The sequence below is a fragment of the Taudactylus pleione genome, unplaced genomic scaffold (assembly GCF_031769625.1).
Source record: "Taudactylus pleione unplaced genomic scaffold, aTauple2 ptg000313l, whole genome shotgun sequence".
NCBI classification, from domain to species: Eukaryota; Metazoa; Chordata; class Amphibia; order Anura; family Myobatrachidae; genus Taudactylus; species Taudactylus pleione.
In genome coordinates, this window is record NW_028284714.1 from 5,662,725 (window position 1) to 5,685,412 (window position 22,688).

Sequence of the window (22,688 nt, forward strand, 5' to 3'; positions counted from 1 at the left end):
TGCACCATTAAAAAAAGAAAAAACAAAATTGAAAATCTGATGCATGTGCAGTGGAGCAAGAGAGGTCAGGATTCCCAGGGACCAGTGATGTCACTATGGGGTCCGGTCCACACCGGGCAGAGGAGTAGCGTGGAACCATGGCGCCTGGAGAAAGTGCATGTCATAGCGCCCCCCCTCCCTGTACTGAACTGTGCCAGTGGGTTATGGCCAGCCTGTAGGGGAATACTGAAGTGAAGAGAAAAACAGCAAACAGTGGCAGTATCACGCTGGGCATTGAGGTCTCACTGGGGGAATAGAATGCTTCGGTGATCTGACATTAGCTGCATTGACACGGCTTTATTTATGTATAGCACCTAGGATCTAACTTGTATCTCCTTTGAATCATTGTTATCATTCAATAGAGGAAATTGTATTATATATTCTGATCATTTAACTTAAATTTACAGAATAAATGTGCTACAGTGAAATTCCACAGGATGCACAGCTTATTACTGCAATTACTGCCCCGAGCAGCTGTCACTGGAGTGGGAACACCTATGGGAAGCTCCATTCTCAGCTATGCTCCTATTTCGCAAATATACATTGCACCTATATTAATGTGCATGCTACTAACCATGTCATGTTCTGTCTACCACCATTATTATTATACCAGGTCTCCTAATAATAATAAAATCTGTAACTTATTTAGGATATAGAGCAAACTAACCAAGATAAAGCTAAGAGGCAGCTGTTATACTATGTAGCGCCCCATGAATTCCGGAACTCTGGATGGCGCCCTCTGTCCATTTTGGCACCCGGAGCTCATGCTCCACTGGAACCACCCTCGCTACTCCCCTGACACCGGGTGTCACCTTCCATGTGGGTAACACCAAAATGCCAACTCCTCCTCAGCGACAGGGAGCCAGGCGTTGTACACTAACATCACAGTGCAGCACCCAGCTTGCGGTCACTGAGGACCCACAGTTCAGGGAAAGTCTCTGGGGGTAGCCGGCATCTCCAGGAATCATGGGAACACTCCCACAGTGAAGAAATAAGGGACGCGAAAGGGATCGCTTGTGTGCACCGGCTGTCACCAACCCCGGTTACTAGGAATTTATATACAGTCAGGTGCATAAATATTGGGACATTGACAGAATTTTCATATTTTGGCCTCTATTCACCACCACAATGGCTTTGAAATGAAACAAACAAGATATGCTTTAACTGCAGACTTTCAGATTTATTTTGAGAGTAATTACATCCAAATCAGGTGAAAGGTGTAGGAATTACAACGGTTTCTATATGTGCCTCCCACTTTTTAAGGGACCAAAAGTAATGGGACAAACTAAACAATCCTAAATCTAGCTTTCACTTAATACTTTGTTGCAAATCCTTTGCAGGCAATTACAGCCTGAAGTCTGGAACGCATAGACATCACCAGACACTGGGTTTCAACCCTGGTGAAGCTCTGCCAGGTCTCTACTGCAAATGTCTTCAGTTCCTGCTTGTTCTTGGGGCATTTTCCCTTCAGTTTTGTCTTCATCAAGTTAAATGCATGCTCAATCGGATTCAGGTCATCGAATTGACTTGGCCATTGCATAACATTCCACTTTTTAGCCTTAAAAAACTCTTTGGTTGCTTTTGCAGTATGCTTCGGGTCATTGTCCATCTGCACTGTGAAGCGCCGTCCAATGAGTTCTGAAGCATGAGAATATAATATTGCCCGAAACACTTCATTCATTCTGCTGCGTTTGTCAGCAGTCACATCATCAATAAATACAAGGGAACCAGTTCCATTGGCAGCCATAAATGCCCACGCCATGACACTACCACCACCATGCTTCACTGATGAGGTGGTATGTTTTGGATCATGAGCAGTTCCTTTCCTTCCCCATACTCTTCTCTTCCCATCACTCTGGTACAAGTTGATCTTTGTCTCATCTGTCCATAGGATGTTGTTCCAGAACTGTAATGGCTTTTTTTAGATGTTGTTTGGCAAACTTTAATCTGGTCTTCCTGTTTTTGTGGCTCACCAATGATTTACATCTTGTGGTGAACCCTCTATATTCACTCTTGTGAAGTCTTCTCTTGATTGTTGACTTTGACACATATACACCTACCTCCTGGAGAGTGTTCTTAATTTGGCCAACTGTTGTGAAGGGGTTTTTCTTCACCAGGGAAATAATTCTTCTGTCATCTACCACAGTTGTTTTCCGTGGTCGTCCTGGTCTTTTGGTGTTGCTGAGCTCTCCGGTGCATTCTTTCTTTTCAAGAATGTTACAAACAGTTGATTTGGCCACACCTAATGTTTTTGCTATCTCTCTGATGGGTTTGTTTTGATTTTTCAGCCTAATGATGGCTTGCTTCACTGACAGTGAGAGTCGACGGCAACTGATTCCAAATGCAAATGTCACACCTAGAATCAACTCCAGACCTTTTACCTGCTTAATTGATAATGAAATAACGAGGGAATAGCCCACACCTGTCCATGAAATAGCTTTTGAGTTGATAGTCCCGTTACTTTTGGCCCCTTTAAAAGTGGGAGGCACATATAGAAACCGTTGTAATTCCTACACCGTTCACCTGATTTGGATGTAATTACCCTCAAATTAAGGCCCTCATTCAGAGCCGTACGCTCTGAGCAGAGCGCACGCTCTGAATGAGGGCCGGCCTCCATGAAAATGGAGCGTCCTCCTGGACGCTCGTATAGCTGTGGGTCACCACCCACAGGCTATACGAGCGAGCATTTTGATGGCCGCGATGGTCTTGACCATCGCGACCATCGAAACTGCGAGCCGGAGCCTGCGGTTGAGGTTTTCAACCGCAGGCTCCGGAGTGATTTTGGCTCTATCAGAGCCAAAATCACTCCCACTGACATCACTAGTGATGTCAGTGGGCCGGCTTCTGACGGGAGGCGTTCCCGTGGGAACGCCCCCATCAGGGAGGCACGCCCCCGGCACGCCTACCAAAGGGGGCGTGCTGTCAATCAACATCGACAGCACGCCCCCTTTGATCAGACACAACGAGCGAAGGACTTTCCTTCACTCGTCGCGTCTGGCGCATGCGCACGACAGAGCTCCCTCCGTCGTGCGCATGCTCAGTCCAGAACATCGACCCACTTGCGAGCGGACAGCCGCTCGCGAGTGGGTCTGAATCAGGCCCTAAATCTGAAAGTCTGCAGTTAAAGCACATCGTGTTTGTTTCATTTCAAAGCCATTGTGGTGGTGAATAGAGGCCAAAATATGAAAATTCTGTCAATGTCCCAAATATTTATGCACCTGACTGTAGGTGCTGCAGCATCATGATTTTTGTATTGATTCTAAAATGCATCATGGGGCTGATTCTGAGCCACTTACACAGCTGATGTTTTTCTATTGCATGTGCACGAGTTGTAATACTGATTCAAACATACAGGTTCTGAAATGAATTAGCGATGAATTGGGGGTTCCTGGGTGGTGAGAGTAGGGTGGCTGATCAGAGGCATGGAGCTGCTGCGTCTTATGGCCATGTTATGAGTGTGTCACTGAAAACGGCTGCAGCCCATCCCTGCGATGTCTCTGGTGAGCTGCCGGCCAGTGCAGGGGTTGCTCTGCATGTGTAGTCCCTTGTACAGCAAATGCACATCCGCCATAGCCAGGGAGGGTTCCGGCGGATCCCTTCGCCGGCTAATAGTATGCGGCTAAGGCCATCTTCAGATGGCGTTAGCTGCGAGGGCCAATATCTGGAATGCATCGCATTACGGATATTGGTAAATTTGCGCAGCATCGCATCTCCCATAGAAACCTATGGGGGATGCGACTGCCAGCGGCAATGGAGGGATCACAGCAGGTATCGGAGATACCTGCAGCGGTCCCTCCTTAATACATACGGGAATACTTAGTATTTGAGGTAAACCCCCTCAAAACTGGTGTTTTCGGGGATTATACCTCAAATACACTTTGATAAATGGGCCCCTTAGACACTCAAATACCACTTGGCATGTATTTAGACGCCGCCATCGGTCGCACCATCGACATTTGCACCAGCCCTATGAGTATGGTCTCCATTGTCAGCGATGAAGGGTCTTTGTATGCAGCCGCTTTCAGCGATACACTCATAAGACTGCAGTTATTGGCCCCCGCAGCTAACGCCATCTGAAGATGCCTTTAGCCGCATACTATTAGCCGTCAGAGGGATCCGACGGAACCCTCCCCGGCTATGGCGGATGTGTATGTGCTGTCCACGGGACTACGCATGCACAGCACCCCCTGCACTGGCCGGCAGCTCACCAGAGACATCGCAGGGACGGGCTCCTTTCGGACCCCATCCCGCATGATGCACCCGGCCGATAGGATCGCTTTTTGCAATGCGATCATAGGCGTTACAGGCATTGCAAAAGCGTTCATTGATATATGGGCCCCTAAAGTAGCTTACATTGGTATTCTCAGTCTTTGCACATCAAGACATATGGCTGTACACCAGGGAAGTGCTCTGTAGCAGCATTAGCATAAAGTCACAGACGCGACTGGAGCAAGCGACACAGACGCACATGCGTCCGAATAAGCATGTCTTCATATTCGATCTATAAATCGCGTTTCAGTGGGCATGAATACTTATCGTTTTGAAAAATTGTAGATGCCAATCCCCAGCACACCCATAATACCAACAAACCTGCTTCTAATAGAATATTACTCTGAAATGTGTATATACTGTACCAAAATGTATTAGCAAGTAGCCCTGACTCCCCCATACTACTGTAACCTCTGTACCTCTTTGCCTAGAAATTATCTTTTGGTAATGATGATACTTCTTACAGATCATGTGTAGGAGCCTGGAGATCCCTATAGACACGACCACGTTGTACAAATCATGTAATAACGACAGTAACAAAACGCAGCAGCCTCCCGCGACGCGATGTTAGATCTGTGGCAGCGGCCACACGGGGATAGTGACAGGACTGCCCTGCTCTCGGGCAGCAGAAGAGGATGTTGTTGTGTTGGGGTTAAATGTACTACTACACAGTATGTTGATTATCTGTTGCTGTTTCCTGGCCAGATGCACTGGGAGGAAGTGTAACTTAAATTGTATCAGAGGAGGGTGTTTTGGGCGTTGATAAAGTGACAGACGGGAGCTGTGCGCTGCCACAACTGCTGCAGAGAGGTAAGGGCTATATGTGTGCTGTACTGGTGTCTGGATACTGTTATTGTGTAGTGGTGTGTGCACTTTGCGATGCTGTACTGGTGCAGGTAATACTGTTAATTTTGTGTAGAGTTATATGCACTTTTTGTTGAGTGCTGTTGCAGATAAAATACTGTTATTGTGTAGTGGTATGTTCACTTTGTGTTGTTCTACTGCTATAAAATATTGTTATTGTGTAGTGGTATGTGCACTTTGTGTTCTACTGCTATAAAATACTGTTATTGTGTAGTGGTTTGTGCACTTTGTGTTCTACTGCTATAAAATACTGTTATTGTGTAGTGGTTTGTGCACTTTGTGTTCTACTGCTATAAAATACTGTTATTGTGTAGTGGTATGTCCACTTTGTGTTGTACTGGTGCAGATATAATACTGGTATTGTGTAGTGGTATATGCTCTAGTGTTGTACTGGTGCAGATATAATACTGTTATTGTGTAGTGGTATATGCTCTAGTGTTGCTGTTCTGGTGCAGATATAATACTGTTATTGTGTAATGGTATGTTCTCTAGTGTTGCTGTACTGGAGCAGATATAATACTGGTATTGTGTAGTGGTATGTGCTCTAGTGTTGCTGTACTGGTGCAGATATAATACTGGTATAGTGTAGTGTAGTGGAATATGCTCTAGTGTTGCTGTACTGGTGCAGATATAATACTGTTATTGTGTAGTGGTATGTGCACTTTGGGCCTGATTCAGAGCCGGACGCAATTTGCGCTCGCTCGTCCAGAAAATAGGGGTGGCTATTCAAATCAACTGTTCGCTCTTTGCTATCTGTTCACGCCTCTAGGTCTGAACGAGCGAACAAAACTTGCGGTCGTTTTTTTAAAAAATACGCCCCCTGGCCACTCGCATCCTACGTCAGGTCCACTATTTATTAGATTAATCGAGTACATCGACCAAGGTATGAACTGCTCGCTATTCGTGGGGTTGGTTTTTGCTACCACAATTTTGCGAGCAGTACTGGCTATAAAATAACCCAGTGACGTGGTCAATGACGCTGCTGTTTTAATTATGCACACCCTTAAAATGCCCGTTTTGACCTTTAAGCACGCCTGCGTTCGGCTCTCCACTCCCCGTTTTCAAGCACCTTCCCCGGTTACCACCCACATACGCCTCCTCCTGTCACTCAAATTATGAGGCATTCGCTATTTTGCGAGCACATGAATTTCGACCGCACTGACTGGTTCGCGCATGCGTATAACGATCCGTACGCATGCGCAGTTGGGCAAACATCGCTCGGAGCGAACGAGCGGCCGCTTACGAGCGGCTCTGAGTCAGGCCCTTTGTGCTGTTCTACTGCTATAAAATACTGTTATTGTGTAGTGGTATATGCTCTAGTGTTGCTGTACTGGTGCAGATATAATACTGGTATTGTGTAGTGGTATGTGCTCTAGTGTTGCTGTACTGGTGCGGATATAATACTGATACTGTGTAGTGGTATATGCTCTAGTGTTGCTGTACTGGTGCAGATATAATACTGTTATTGTGTAGTGGTATGTGCTCTAGTGTTGCTGTACTGGTGCAGATATAATACTGTTATTGTGTAGTGGTATATGCTCTAGTGTTGCTGTACTGGTGCAGATATAATACTGTTATTGTGTAGTGGTATATGCTCTAGTGTTGCTGTACTGGTGCAGATATAATACTGTGATTGTGTAGTGGTATGTGCTCTAGTGTTGCTGTACTGGTGCGGATATAATACTGTTATTGTGTAGTGGTATGTGCTCTAGTGTTGCTGTACTGGTGCGGATATAATACTGGTATAGTGTAGTGGAATGTGCTCTAGTGTTGCTGTACTGGTGCAGATATAATACTGGTATAGTGTAGAGTAGTGGAATGTGCTCTAGTGTTGCTGTACTGGTGCAGATATAATACTGTTATTGCGTAGTGGTATGTGCACTTTGTGTTGTTCTACTGCTATAAAATACTATTATTGTGTCGTGGTATGTGCTCTAGTGTTGCTGTACTGGTGCAGATATAATACTGTTATTGTGTAGTGGTATATGCTCTAGTGTTGCTGTACTGGTGCAGATATAATACTGTGATTGTGTAGTGGTATGTGCTCTAGTGTTGCTGTACTGGTGCGGATATAATACTGTTATTGTGTAGTGGTATGTGCTCTAGTGTTGCTGTACTGGTGTGGATATAATACTGGTATAGTGTAGTGGAATGTGCTCTAGTGTTGCTGTACTGGTGCAGATATAATACTGGTATAGTGTAGAGTAGTGGAATGTGCTCTAGTGTTGCTGTACTGGTGCAGATATAATACTGTTATTGCGTAGTGGTATGTGCACTTTGTGTTGTTCTACTGCTATAAAATACTATTATTGTGTCGTGGTATGTGCTCTAGTGTTGCTGTACTGGTGCAGATATAATACTGTTATTGTGTCGTGGTATGTGCTCTAGTGTTGCTGTACTGGTGCAGATATAATACTGTTATTGTGTCATGGTATGTGCTCTAGTGTTGCTGTACTGGTGCAGATATAATACTGTTATTGTGTAGTGGTATATGCTCTAGTGTTGCTGTACTGGTGCAGATAATACTGTTATTGCGTACTGGTATGTGCACTTTGTGTTGTTCTACTGCTATAAAATACTGTTATTGTGTAGTGGTATGTGCTCTAGTGTTGCTGTACTGGTGCAGATATAATATTGTTATTGTGTAGTGGTATGTGCTCTAAATGTGGCTGTACTGGTGCAGATATAATACTGTTATTGTGTAGTGGTATGTGCTCTAAATGTGGCTGTACTGGTGCAGATATAATTCTGTTATTGTGTAGTGGTATGTGCTCTAGTGTTGCTGTACTGGTGCAGATATAATACTGTTATTGTGTAGTGGTATGTGCACTTTGTGTTGCACAATAAGTACTGAAAAACTTTCCCTGTCTTACCCTACCGAGTGACCTTCTGTTCACAGTCAGTGCAGCTAGCCGACGTGCTGTCAGCGGTGTTCACTCTGTCCGTTTTTTGGTAAGCGGCTGCATGATCACTCTGTTCCGTCCTGAGCAATGTGAGCAGATAGTTCAGGGGATCCTCCACGAGAGAGTAAAATCACTGTTGCTGGGTGCCTTCCTTCACCTGGGGATGTACAACAGGAAAAATGCGGTAAAACCCCTCTTTTTGGGGTTTTTACCGCATTTCCATATGCACTAAGCGTCGGCCACCCTATTATCGGTGCGGAGGGTAATGCCAGAAAAACCTGGCATTACCCTATAGAAGCTTATGGGCTTCTTACAGCATGCCGCACCTGTCGCTTCGCCACCCCGCAGTCGCCCAACACTGGCCCTCACCTGAGTCTCCTGGTCGCCGGCCCTAGTCCTCCTAGGTCCTCCGCCTCCTAATCCTCCTCCTAATCTTCTTGCTGGTGCAGGGAGGAGGAGCCCAGGGCTTCCTGCACAGGTCACCAGCAGGAAGCTCCCGAGGCTTGGAGGGGCGGGGTCCCACGGGGACCCCCTCGCCCAGCGTCGGCTGCTTTGCAAATGGCAGCTCTTATCGCAAGAGCTGTCCTTTGAGATACTAATCGCATATGTTAGTACATATGCAATTAGTAAGGTTGGGGTGACTGGCGGAATGTTCACCGCAACCTTAGTACATCCCGCCCATAATACTGTTATTGTGTAGTGGTATGTGCTCTAAGTGTTGCTGTATGGATGCAGATATAATACTGGTATTGTGTAGTGGTATGTGCACTTTGTGTTGCTGTAGTGGTGCAGATATAATACTGGTGTTGTGTAGTGGTATGTGCTCTAAGTGTTGCTCTACTGGTATTGTGTAGTGGTATATCCTCTAGTGTTGCTGTACTGGTGCAGATATAATACTGTTATTGTGTGGTGTTATGTGCACTTTGTGTTGCTGCACTGGTGCAGATATAAAACTGTTATTGTGTAGTGGGATGTGCACTTTGTGTTGCTGTACTGGTGCAGATGTAATACTATTAGTTGTGTAATGGTATGTGCACTTTATGTTGCTGTAATGGTGCGGATATAATACTGTTATACCCCTTTTCCACCAAAATCCCGGGGGTGACCCGGGATTTGGAATACAGGAGCTCATTCAGACCCGTATGCTATGCTGCCCTCTCTCGCAGTCGTCAGTGGGCAGATATGCAAATTCCGCGATCGCACGGCCAGGCTTAAGTACGCCCTCTATGTCTTAAGGCCTCCATACATCAGCAATCTGAAAACCACAATTGAACAATTTGAAGATTTATTGCCCGAACTAAGGATTTCCCAATTGAGCAATCTGCGCCCATACACTACAGATCTTTTTCAGTGATTTGCAGATCGATTGCAGCAAACACAGATCTGGCAATCTTGAAAGGCCCATCATTTTGCTAGAAACGGTCTGCAAATCTGCTGATCATGGCCATACACTAGCAATCTACAGCCCCAATCAATATGTGAAATCCAACATGTTGGACAATCTGATTAAACAATTCCAATCACTTTTTGGTTGCAATCTGCGATCTGTGAAGCCCATACATTGCAGATTTTTATACACAATCGATTGCAAATTGCACGATTGCTGCAATCCATCTCTGATGTATGGGGGCCTTTAGAGAGCGACGGCAGAGTGATTGCACGCCGGTTTAATGACGCCCACTTTTCATTCTAAGCACACGTCATCTCCAGGAAGTGTATGAATAATCAGTAACATCAAGAGCCATCGGAGGTGCTCGCAGCCCTTGAGGTAGACCCTACCCCGCCCAAAGCACTGCCATCACTGCAGGCTGAAATTCAACCAGGTGACGTGTACAATGACGCTTCCATGCCAATTATGCACGCCCAAAGAACGCCGTTTTGACGGTCAGACATGCCTGCGTTCGTTCATCCACTCCCCCGTTTTCCTGGACCTTCCCATCTTACCACCCACAAACAGCATTATCTATCACTCAGAGTAGTGATCAGTCTTTGTGCTACAAGCGCACGATTTCGGAACGCAGTGACTGGTTCGCGCACGCGCACTGCAACTTATACGCATGCGCAGTTTGCAACAATCGCCCTGCTGCGAGAGAGCGCAGCATAGCGAACAGGTCTGAATGAGCTCCTCGGTTCCAAGCCGGGTCAGACCAGGGATTTACCCTATTTCTGAACTTTCGCCCTATTCAATTCCAGGACGTTTTCACCTAGGCAAAAACTCCATAGGCAAAAACAGGCGAAAAAGTTTCCCCACCAAAAGGCAGGAGAAAAGAAGTGTAAAATCCCTATTTTTGAGTAAAGAAGTGGGGACTTGGTTCAGAACCCTTTGGGCACCCCCCTAATGACTAATTAGGCAAAAAAAAATTAAATTTTGGGGTGAAAATGCAAAAAGTGTTTGAAAATTGGGCTAAAGTACTGGGATAGGTATTTTGGGGTGCTGTATGGATGGGACAGGAGTTTTTATGATTTCAGGTTGCTACAACAGGTATATTTTTATCAATTTTGTATTCTGCACTTTACAAACCCCAAAATATACTAGTATCCATTTACATGTACCCCCAATTTAACTACAGCAATTATTTTTCATAAAAAAACATTGCTAAATATCATTTTTCCACACTTATGCAAATATGGGCAGCACAGACGGTGTAATGGTTAGCATTACTGCCTCACAGCACTAAGGTCGTGGGTTCAATTCTCACTTCGGCCCTACCTGTGTGGAGTTTGTATATGCCCCCTGTGCTTGCGTGGGTTTCCCCCGGGTGCTCCGGTTTCCTCCCACACTCCAAAAATATACTAGTAGACTAATTGGCTCCTAACAAAAAATAACCCTAGTGTGTATGTGTGTGCGCATGTGGTAGGGAGTATAGATTGTAACCTCCACTGGGGGCAGGGACCGATGTGATTGGCCAAATATTCTCTGTAAAAGCGCTGCGGAATATGTGTGCCCTATATATAAATAACCGGTAATAATAATAATATGCATGTAACAGCCCTTTGACTCAAAATAAGATCCTTAATTACTTTTATTATGGCTAATAATACACTTCTATATTGATTCCCCAGGTGAGTTAGGCTTTATTGGGGGTACAGACTGATTTCCCCTCAAAAAATTTACCTCTTCGCCAGTTCCGCTATTCGCTTCATTTGCCCATATGCGTTTTCGCCTATTTTACAATTGAATAGGGCGAATAGCAGGTGCGTGCATTGAGTAAGCGGGCGAAAACTTTGCCTCAAAACACGCGAATGAGGCGAAAACATTGCACTTTTCGCTGAACTCAGCTTTTCGTGGCTAATTGAATCCGCTCCATGATGTTCAAAGTATATAGCTTTTCATAGAATGATACTGTATTAAATGTGCATATAATATGCAATGCCCTAACATTGAATACATTATGTTTAACTTTAATATTTAACAATTGCATTTTTTTTTCCACTTACTGTAAACTTGTTTTCTAATACACATTTTCCACCAACAACCCGGGTCTGACCTGGGTTTTCGGACATGGTTCAAACCCAGGTCAGACCCCGTTTATACTGCACCGTTGATCAAGGTTATTCCTGGGTCAGCCCCGTTCACACTGAATCCGGGTCTGCCCAGCTAAACTTGAGGTCACAAAAAGTGGGAGGTGACTGCTCTACAGCCACCAATCAGCTCATTTTAGGCATGACCCGGGTCTGATAACCCAGGTCGCACCATTTACACTGCACCATTACCCAGGTCCATCCCAGTTATTTTTCAGGGACCCTTTTCCACTGAGCTGCTACCCCCCGATCGGAGCGGCGGTCGTCAATGGTTTCTGATCTGTTGTGGAATCGGTGAAATTCTACATGTTAAATAAACCCAATTCGCTGAACATGATCACATCGTGGTCTGCAAATCAGTGAGATACAACATTTCACTGATGTCCCGAACCCGACGCCTGGGTATTGGGGAATTATGTCAATCTGTCTCTAGTGTATGGGGGCCTATATATGAGGAGTCTTTCACATTATTGGTAGGCTCCTCTGGGGGAACTGACACTGTGCATGCACACAGTGTCAGATTCGGGGGCTGGATGGAGGCTGCGGGAGAGGCATAAATCGGTTTATGTTGTCCCAGGGTGGCGTAATCCAATGCGGCCAAACACTGAAAATTGAAGCTTGTCTGAATTTTTAACGTAGTAGGCAGATCGTAGTCCCCATTGATAGCCTTTGCAGGAGATTTCTATTACATATGGTGATTTGCATATGGTGATTTACAACTCACCAAGCTATAGCAACAGATCTTTGTTTCAGACATGTTTAAAAAAGCACAAGGAAAAGTTTTTTTTTTCAGTGTTTATAGTAGCAGAAGATGGAAAGGGACATCAGTTGGCAAAAATATTGGTGACAATAAGGTAGACATTACTCCATTTGTAAAGTAGAGTATTCTGGGGGTCATTCAGACCCGCTCGCGAGCGGCAGTACGCTCGCAAGCGGGTCGATGTTCCCCACTGCGCATGACGGAGGGAGCTCCGTCGTGCGCATGCGCGAGACCCGGGGAGCGACGGGCTTTCCATCGCTCCGGGTCTCGCACCAAAGGGGGCGTGCTGTCGATGTTGATTGACAGCACGCCCCCTTTGGTGGGCGTGCCGGGGGCGTGCCTGCCAGACGGAGGCGTTCCCATGGGAACGCCTACCGTCTGAAGCCGGCCCCACTGACATCACTAGTGATGTCAGTGGGAGTGATTTTGGCTCTGATAGAGCCAAAGTCACTCCAGGGCTTGTGGCAGGGAGACCCTACCGCAGGGTCTCCGTCGCAAGTCCGATGGTCGCGATGGTCAAGACCATCGCGACCATCTTTTTGGCCGCTTGCATATGCTGTGGGTGGTCACCCACAGCTATACGAGCGGCCAGGAGGCCGCTCCATTTTCAAGGAGGAGGGCCCTGATTCAGAGCGAGCGCTCTGGTCAGAGCATCCGGCTCTGAATCAGGCCCTCTGTCAGAACCAAAACTGAACTAAGGGGGTCATTCAGACCCGCTCGCGAGCGGCAGGACGCTCGCAAGCGGGTCGATGTTCCCCACTGCACATGCGCACGACGGAGGGATCTCCGTCGTGCGCATGCGCGAGACCCGGCGAGCGACGGGCTCACCATCGCTCCGGGTCTCGCACCAAAGGGGGCGTGCTGTCAATTGACAGCACGCCCCCTTTGGTGGGCGTGCCTGCCAGATGGAGGCGTTCCCATGGGAACGCCTACCGTCTCAAGCCGGCCCCACTGACATCACTAGTGATGTCAGTGGGAGTGATTTTGGCTCTGATAGAGCCAAAATCACTCCAGGGCTTGCGGCAGCGAGACCCTACCGCAGGGTCTCCGTCGCAAGCCCGATGGTGACCATCACAACCATCATCATGGACGCTCGCTATAGCTGTGGGTGGTAACCCACAGCTATGCGAGCGTCCATGAGGACGCTCCAAAAAAGGTAGGAGGGCCCTGATTCAGAGCGAGCGCTCTGGTCAGAGCGTTCAGCTCTGAATCCCTAAGGCAGAATGGTATGGTCAGAACTGGACTGGCACTCAAAATTAGTACTGGCATACAAACTAATCAGACAACATTTGTGACTTTATTGTAGTGTTAAGGGGCCTATCCATTAGCAGATGTTTTTCTGAACGATGAAAGACAAAAGATATCTATTGAAAATTCCGGTGGCTGTGCTGAAAGATATCGGTCATGTACATGACAGATATTTGCAAAAGACGAACGATGAACGATATTGCATGACATCATTCAGGGAGTGGATTTTTTTCTCTCCAGTGCTTTGTAGCTGCTGCTAATATCGTTCTTTGTTCGTCATTTACCGCATATAAACTGCCAGATATTTCTAATATCTGGCAGCGATATGCGATAATTGACCAACATGTTGGAGAGACAAAAGATAAATTTTATCGGCCGCGGGAGTGCGCATCTGTCATCGTTCAGGGCCTATCCATTAGCAGATAAATTGAACGACTGGACGATATATCGTTAAGTCATTCAATTTATCTGCTAATGGATAGGCCCCTTTACAGGGGAGGTCTGGCTCTAAAGGCGGGTATCCACTTGTCGATTAAAATGAGCGATTGAACGATAACAGTATCGATATCTGGCATGAAAATGTCGCAAACGACCAGCGATGCGCGCTCCTGCTGGTCGTTTCCGACATCAATCATCGTCTGAACATATCGGTCAATCTGCCGTTAACGAGAGATTGACCATGTTCAGGGATGAGGGAGGGTGCCTACACTGAACGAGAAATCATTCAGTGTAGGCACTGCAGGGGAAGAGGAATGACTGTATGATTACAAAGTTGTAATCGTACTGTCGTTCCACTATCTGCTAGTGGATACGCACCTTAAGGCTGCTCTATTTTTACAGGTATATAGATTATTAATTTGGTTTATAATATTACTCCTTTTGGTAAGACAGGTAGTCTCTCAGTCTATGTGCAATAAATTATATACTGTATGTATTTTATATGTTTATTGATTTTGTGTTCTCTGGTCCAATTATAATGCGGACGCACTGTGCATAATTATTTGCGCACACCATATTATAATTGCCTGTTTAAGTAAACCACATTTGCTTATTGGGTAGGAGCATTTATTTTTATACAAAATTTGGTGCATTCAATATATATATATATATATCGGTTCAAATCCCTACGCCGGAAGACCGGCACCAGTGAAGATCCAGCAGGCAGCTAAGGTAAGTACTAACTAACCTAACCCCCTCCTACCTCTCCCTTAGGGGTGCCTAACCCAAACCCCCCTCCCCCACAGCCTAGACCTGTCTCCTGGGGGAGGGGCCTAACCCTAACCCCCCCTTCCCCTAGCCTAACCCTAATCCTCCCGGGGGGGTGCCTAACCCTAACTCCCCCCCCCCCCGGGACACCGCAGCACATCTACATATCTACAATCATAGGATAGAACCAGGGCCGGCCCTACCATTAGGCAGCTGCCTAGAGCGCTGGCCACTTGAGGACGCAGCTGGGTCCCAGAACAAAAACATGTCAGTGGTCCCAGTCAGTGTAGTACGGACCGCGCACTATACAGTAACAAACACACCGGTGCAAGGTAGTTCACTCGTACTACCCAGCGGCTGTGTTTTTGTATTAGCAGCCAATGAGAGTCAGACAGACTCTCATTGGCTGCTGAGCCCACTGCTGGAGCCGGGGTGGAGCTCATTCATGTGCTCCGCCTTCCGACTCCCGTAGTGGGTGATGGGAGAGACGTCATGACGTCTCTCCCATAGTGCTGAGCGTGAGGACGGAGGAGCGAACGACGGCGGGTGCAGGAGAGGGGATTCAGGTGAGTCTTGTGTTATTTGTTGTTGTCTGTGTATAATGGGCACTGCATAGGGGAGACAACTACTGGGGGCACTGCATAAGGGGGACCACTACTGGTGGCACTGTACAAGGGGCACTACTGGGGGCACTATATAAGGGGCATTGCATAGGGGGACCACTACTGGGAGCACTGCATAGAGGGGACCACTACTAGGGGCACTGTATAAGGGCTTTTGTAGCTATCCGAAGGAAGGGGGGGGGGGGGGGCTAGGTTGGAGCGATGCCTAGGCTGCCAAAAAACCTTGCCCCGGCCCTGGATAGAACAGCAAGGAACTTGCAGGTAGTCAGTCATAAAAGAAAATGCTTGTACCTTCCTGCAGATTAATAATTGCTATGACTATTCCAATTGGTCGGAGATTACTATATGCAGCACTGAAGGAGCCTTCTAGGACATATATATGTCTAACTTCACCTGTAAAAATAGTTATTCAAAAAGCTGAAGAGTTGCAACATGTGGCTCTATAACCGGGCACACCTTTTAGAATTGTATGAATAATGATTAAATAATAACGCATAAGAAATAACTTATAAAAATATATAATAAAGCATATATATATATATATATATATATATATATATATACACCAAGCAGGTCTTCCCAGAACAGAAGGAGGCGGCACTCAACCGGACTTGTATTAGAAATTCTAGTGCATATTTAATAAGCCGACGTTTCATAGCCGATATGGTTTTGTCATCAGGGTGTGAAAATGCAACAACATACAGTGATACGTGCTTACCTTATATAGGCTGTAAACATGAATAAGGTGCATTCATTCTGGTGTTCTTACACACCCTGATGACAAAGCCATATCGGCTTTGAAACGTCGGCTTATTAAATATGCACTTGAATTTCTAATACAAGTCCGGTGGAGTGCCACCTCCTTCTGTTCTGGGAAGACCTGCTTGGTAAATACTCTACATAGGAAGGCACCACGGCATATTAAGCAACTACCTGGAGCGCCCATCTACATGAGATTATATATATATATATATATATATATATATATATATATATATGAGTATTTAGAAAAGAAGGCACTCAAAAGAGACTCTAAAATAAAACTTATCTTATATTACATTTTGGCCCAGGACATTACATCATAGTTAATGAGAGGTTCAGGAACTGAGGGCCTGATTCAGACCCGCTTGCTAGTGCCGGCTCCGTCGTGCGCATGCGCGAGACCCGCATAGCCGTCGCTATGGGTCTCGGACCAAAGGGGGTGTGCTGTCGATGGTGAGTGACAGCACGCCCCCTTTGTTGGGCGTGCTGGGGGCGTGGCTAGCCAGACGGAGGCGTTCGGAGGCTCTGATAGAGCCAAAAGCACTCCTGGGCTTGCGGCAGACGAGACCCTACCACAAGGGTCTCATCACAAACCATCTTTTTGGCTGCTCGCTATAGCTGTGGGTGGTCAACGCTCACGAGCGGGTCTGAATTAGGCCCTGAGTTCCTGCTGAAAATTAACACTGGTAATATCCCTTACAGATCAAAATGCTGTGTCACACCCGTGATTTTGATGCGGGTCCCAACACGGATGCGACCTGGCTCAGACCCTTTTCAGACAGGTTGCCCCATTCCCGGATGAGCCATGTCACTGCACATGGGTGCAGTGTCGGCGCTTGGAAATTATATCATCTCCAAGCGCCGGCTGTAAATGTGTCCCGGGTTGCATGACCTGGGTTACCCTTTTACACTACATCGTGACCCTGGTAGATCCCGGGTTCAACCCTTGCAACTACCAGGTTTTTTTAAGGATCCTTTCAGTCTAATACCCTGTTCACATCGCAATGTCTGGCTTTCGCAACGCGCTTCTAATTGTATTGGCTCCCTAACATTCCCAGCACATGCAGGAGTCTGGATGTTTGCCTAACCACCCAAAAAAAAAAATCACTGCAATTTGGCCACTTGTGTAACTAAATTGGACTGATCTGTTTATTCAGGTGGAATGATGGTTCCCATGTTGTCATGGGGGTTATAGTTATTCAAGTTTTTTCATACTCACCAATTCTCACTATGGGGTAGATGTACTAAGCCAGGGGTGGGGAACCTTTTTTCTGCCGAGGGCCATTTTGATATATATAACATTATTCGCGGGCCTGGTGCAAGCCACGCCCATCTGTGTGATGTCGCACGGGGCGGAGCCACAATATTCGGTGATTACAGCAATGCGAGGAACATTCTGAGGATGCTTTGGGGAGCAGCGGTGTGACCCTCTGAAGTGTCCTAAGGACGCTCTTGGCGGCACTGCTGCATAGATTCTGGCTGCAGGGTGCCATTCTAGGAAACCTGCTAGCCAGATGAGGCTAGCAGAGAAAAGCTCAGAGGGCCAGAACAAATGATTCAGAGGGCCTTATACGACCCCCGGGCCTGAGGTTCCCCATCCCTGTACTAAGCCTTGGCTAGAGATAAAGTACAAACCAATCAGCTCCTAACTGTCATTTTTTAAACACAGCCTGTAAAGTGACAGTCAGGAGCTGATTGGTTGGCACTTTATTCACTTTATGTCTCTAAGGCTTAGTATATCTCAAATCAGTTTTCCTTGTTTCTCATTTATTGCTGCTTTTGGTTCCTTTCTGCTATAAAGGGAAAACACACAGATCTGCTCAATCATGTGAGTTGCAGACTTTCAGCTACCAAAACAGGAAGAGGTTGCAGTTCACATGCATTAGCCAAGCGCCATCAATAACGTGTGAATTGAGCGGTCCCATGCTCTATGGTCACAGAGTCTGTGCATCTGCTATTTTATACTGTCTATCTGCTTTATACCAATTCCTTTGCAACAAAAAATACTAACTTTAAGTATTAATTTCACTACTAGTTGGGATGGAATCAGTATGTAATACAGCCAGCAGCATTTTTCGGGTAGCCCCCCGCACCCCGAAAGTGTAGGCAGGTCTCCCGTATCCCGCCCACTTCCAAGTGAAGTGGGCAGGATGGGGAGATTTTCCTAGGAATTCACGGGTCCATCTGGAGGGGGCGGGCTAAAATTCCGCAAATTGCGTCATTTAGCCCCGTCCCATCCTCGCGGACCCGCAAATCGCTGTCTTTTCCTGTGGTGGGGCAGGGCCTAATGACGTCTACAGTCCGGCCAGGCCACCGAAGATGTTTGCAGAGTCTCCTCTCCAGTCTGCTCCCGGGGAGGAGTTCTGCAAAGTCGGTATGGCCTGTGGCATCATATCAGTGCAGTTTTAGGCACTGGAAGACATCCTGAGCGAACTAGCTTAAACCAAAATTTCAAATCAGAGACTCCACTTGGTGGGCACCATGTAGACCTCCATGGCCCTGACGAACTTCAAACATAGCCAAAAACCTAATCCTGGTCAATCTACACCAACATGCCTAATTTAGTGGAGCTAAGTACAAAAACTCTGGCCGTGCATAAAGGACAAACAGACAGACAGACACACACAAACACACTTTCTCGCTTATTATATAGACTAGTTGGGATACTGCCGTTGCCCGGGTTGAATACTGGACCCTGAAGTACACCTGCAGCTTTTATTTGTTTACATTGTCCTCGCCTATAACCCCATTCCATTGATCCTGAAAAGGACCCCACTGTTTGCTAGCATGCATGTAAACAGTGGCATAACTGGTGTGGATGCAAGTGGTGCTGCTGCTATGGTGCCCAAGCTGCCTCTTTGGCCCGCTGCTCCCCCTGCACCCAGACACGCACAGAAGGTGGGCCGGTCCAGTCAGGGCAGGTGAGGAGGGTCTGGATAGCAGCAGTGTTGATTCGGTGCCGGCCACAGCTAATTACAGCTGTCACACCGGCAGGCAGACATGGAGAGATAGCGCCGTCGGTTGCGAGGCAATCTGAGCTTGCGGACTGGCAGCCAATCAGCAGTGGCGGCTACTGATTAGCTGCTGGTCCGCGAGCTCTAATTGGCTCACAACCAGCACCAGATTCTAATTGCGCCGGAACTGTTTATCCATGCATCGGGGGAGGGGAGAGACTGCTGGAGGGAGACGGGGAGGTGTTGCTGGGGACTGCATGTGTAAGAGGTATTACTGTGTGAAATAATGTTATAAGGGGCATTACTGTATGGCATAATGTGTTATATGGGGCACTACTACTATGTGTCATAATCTGTAAAGGACATTACTGTGTGGCATAATGTATAAGGGGCAGTACTACTGTGTGGCATAATGTGTATAAGGGGTACTATGTGGCATAACCTGAATGGGCTCTGTGTGGCATAACATGAATGGGCTTTGTGTTGAGGCAAATGTATGTGTTTTTTTTTAACTCTGGGGGAGCTCTTTTAAGATCTTGCTATGTGGCCCCCAAAGTTCGGACACCGGGGGCCTCAGGGGGAAGGGGGTGAAATACAGCAGGCAATACAGAGGGGGAGGGCAGACGCAGTAAGAGGAAATCCTTATGGATACCTCACTTGTCGGGGGAAAAGTATCACTTTTCCGAAAAGCTGACTCCGCGAAAGAGCAGCTTTTCGGAAGTGATACTTTTGTTAGTGAGGCATGACGAATGCCTTCAAAAGATTTTTTAAACTTGCAGCGAGTTTAAAACATAATTATCACTAGTGATAATTATGTCATTATGAATAGGCCCATAACTCTGGATTTATTATGAACTTGCATGCGTCACAGGTTTTTGGCAGATTGCCAGTTTCCACTGGAGCCAGCCCCGGCACCTGTGTAATTTAAGAGTGTCCCTGTTTTAGAGATTGTGTGACAGTGTGTGGCCATAATGAAGTTCAAACCTAGGCAATAACCTAATCCTGGTCAAACTACACAACCCTGCAACAGTTAGTGGAGCTAGGTCCAAAACTCTGGCCTTGCATAAAGGACAAACACACAGACACGCTTTCTCGCTTATTATATGGATTAGCGCATTAAGACGCAAAATTCAGGAAAAATAACCCAGTCTGGGTAAAAAGCCAAAAGACAGAGGGCCTGATTCAGAGCCGGACGCTCTGACAAGAGCGCTCGCTCTGAATCAGGGCCGTCCTACCTATTATTGGAGCGGCCTCCTGGCCGCTCGCATAGCTGTGGGTGACCACCCACAGCTTATGCGAGCGGCCAAAAAGATGGTCGCGATGGTCAAGACCATCGCGACCATCGGGCTTGCGACGAGACCCTGCTGTAGGGTCTCGCTGCCGCAAGCCCTGGAGTGCTTTTGGCTCTATCAGAGCCAAAAGCACTCCCACTGACATCACTAGTGATGTCAGTGGGGCCGGACCCAGACGGTTGGCGTTCCCATGGGAACGCCTCCGTCTGGGCAGCCACGCCCCCGGCACGCCCACCAAAGGGGACGTGCTGTCACTCACCATCGACAGCACACCCTCTTTGGTGCGAGACCCATAGCGACGGCTTGGCCGTCGCTATTCGGGTCTCGCGCATGCGCACGACGGAGCTCCCTCTGTCTTGCACATGCGCACTAGGGCAACATCGACCCGCTTGCGAGCGGGTCTGAATCAGGCCCAGAGGGCCTATACGATTGACTCGTGCCATGCACAATCATGCTTAATCTTCTACTTTGGTATAATCGTTTACAACACAAAATACTAATCTTAAGTACTTTGTATTAGCAGAGTATTGCACCTGTGAAGGACACTGGGGGCTATGTGTGTTTATTTCACAAAGGGCACAACTTAATATTATGCACTCTCAGATATACAGACACATCACTGCTGTATAAAATGCACTGGTGTCAGTGTACTGAAGACCCACTGCATTGCACAGCAACATATACAAACCATGATAAACACACAGGGGGAGATTCAGACCCGGACGCTAAACTGCGCTCTCTCACAGCCAACAGGGGCCGGGTATGCAAATTCCACAATCGCACTGTCTGGTGTAAGGACGCCTTCTATGTCTTAGAGAGCGACGGCAGAGCGAACGCACGCCGGTCTAAAGACGCCCACTTTTCTTTCTTAACACATGTCATCTCCAGGAAGAGTATGATTAAACAGAACCATCAACAGCCATCGGAGCTGCACACAGCGCTTGAGGTAGACCCTACCCCGCCGCAAGTACTGCGATCACTGCAGGCTGAAATACAACAAGTGACGTGTACAATCTTTACTAATTATTCCCACCCATAAAACGCCGTTTACACGCCCAGCCAGCCTGCGTTCGCAGCACCACTCCCCCGTTCATAAGCACCTTCCCCTGTTACCACCTGCAAACGGCACTGTCTCTCAAATTAGCGTCCAGTCTGTGTACTACGAGCGCACAATTTCCGAGAACACAGGGAGTGAATTGCACATGCGCATAATGATGCATACGAATGCGCAAATGGACGATTATCAGCCATAGCGTGCGTCCGTGGCTTGGCGTTCGGGTCTGAATTGGGTTCACAGTCCAAACAGTAGTTTAACTTGTGCTTGGTTAGCCATGCACTTGCTTCTCTAGTACCCCTGTCTTGTGTGCCCCCCTTAATCTAATATTAATAATCTGTGGGTCCTTTAGTTTAATACAGTAATAAAAATATTTGCCCATTTTGTCTAATAATATAAACTCAAACAGAGCTTATGTTTCCCCTGCTCTCGGGAAACATTTTATTGATTCGCAATCTGGTGACTGCCTCAAATGCCACAGTCCCAATGCTTTATTATCACATAATCTATTGTACTACCAAAAAAAATTAAACATTTGAAAGCTATACTAGGGGGTAAATTTACTAAGAATCGAGTTTGTGTGAGATTGCAATCTCACGTGAGTTTAGGCATGTTTTTCAACTCGCAAATTTACTAAAGACAAACTCGAATGAGTTTGGGAGAGATTTCTCTCTTTTCACTGTTAAAACTTGTGTGAGATAGCAAACTCGAAAAAACTCACCATCGGCCAAACTAGGAAGTACTTTTCATGAAAAAGATGCAACTCGGGAATTTACTAAGATTCAAATAAACCACCTCTTGAGCTGCAAGTTTGCCAGAAACATACACAGATCAGCATGATTTGTGTATGTTTCTGCCTGTATACCTGATGTAAAGTGTTTTTTTTTTTTTTTAAATGATGTAGGGTTCCCCCCCAAAAGCCATAACCAGCCCCACACTTGTCAGCCAGTCCTGGTTCCAAAAATTATGGAGAGCAAAATGAGTAGGCTTCCACCTTAATTTAGGAGCCAGCACCAGGCTGCAGGGCCAGTCCTGGTTTTAAATACAGGGGGGAAAAATTTTGCGAAGAGAGAAAACACTGCAATCTCGGGTGATTAATCTCATCTAAACTCGCAACTAGGGAAAGAAATCTCGATCTACTTCACCATTGGAAAACTCACTTTCAGCTAAACTCACTTCTTAGTAAATTTGC

General features: G+C 46.6%; 1 protein-coding gene across 1 annotated transcript in view; it reads left to right on the forward strand.

Annotated features, from left to right (window-relative positions):
- Positions 1-4,931: 4,931 nt before the first annotated feature.
- RASGRP2 (RAS guanyl releasing protein 2) overlaps positions 4,932-22,688 on the forward strand; it is a 194,220-nt gene continuing 176,463 nt past the window's right edge. Inside the window, exon 1 of the mRNA XM_088442506.1 lies at positions 4,932-5,118. The gene's annotated coding sequence lies outside the window, so the exon portion shown is untranslated. The remainder of the gene's footprint in view (positions 5,119-22,688) is intronic.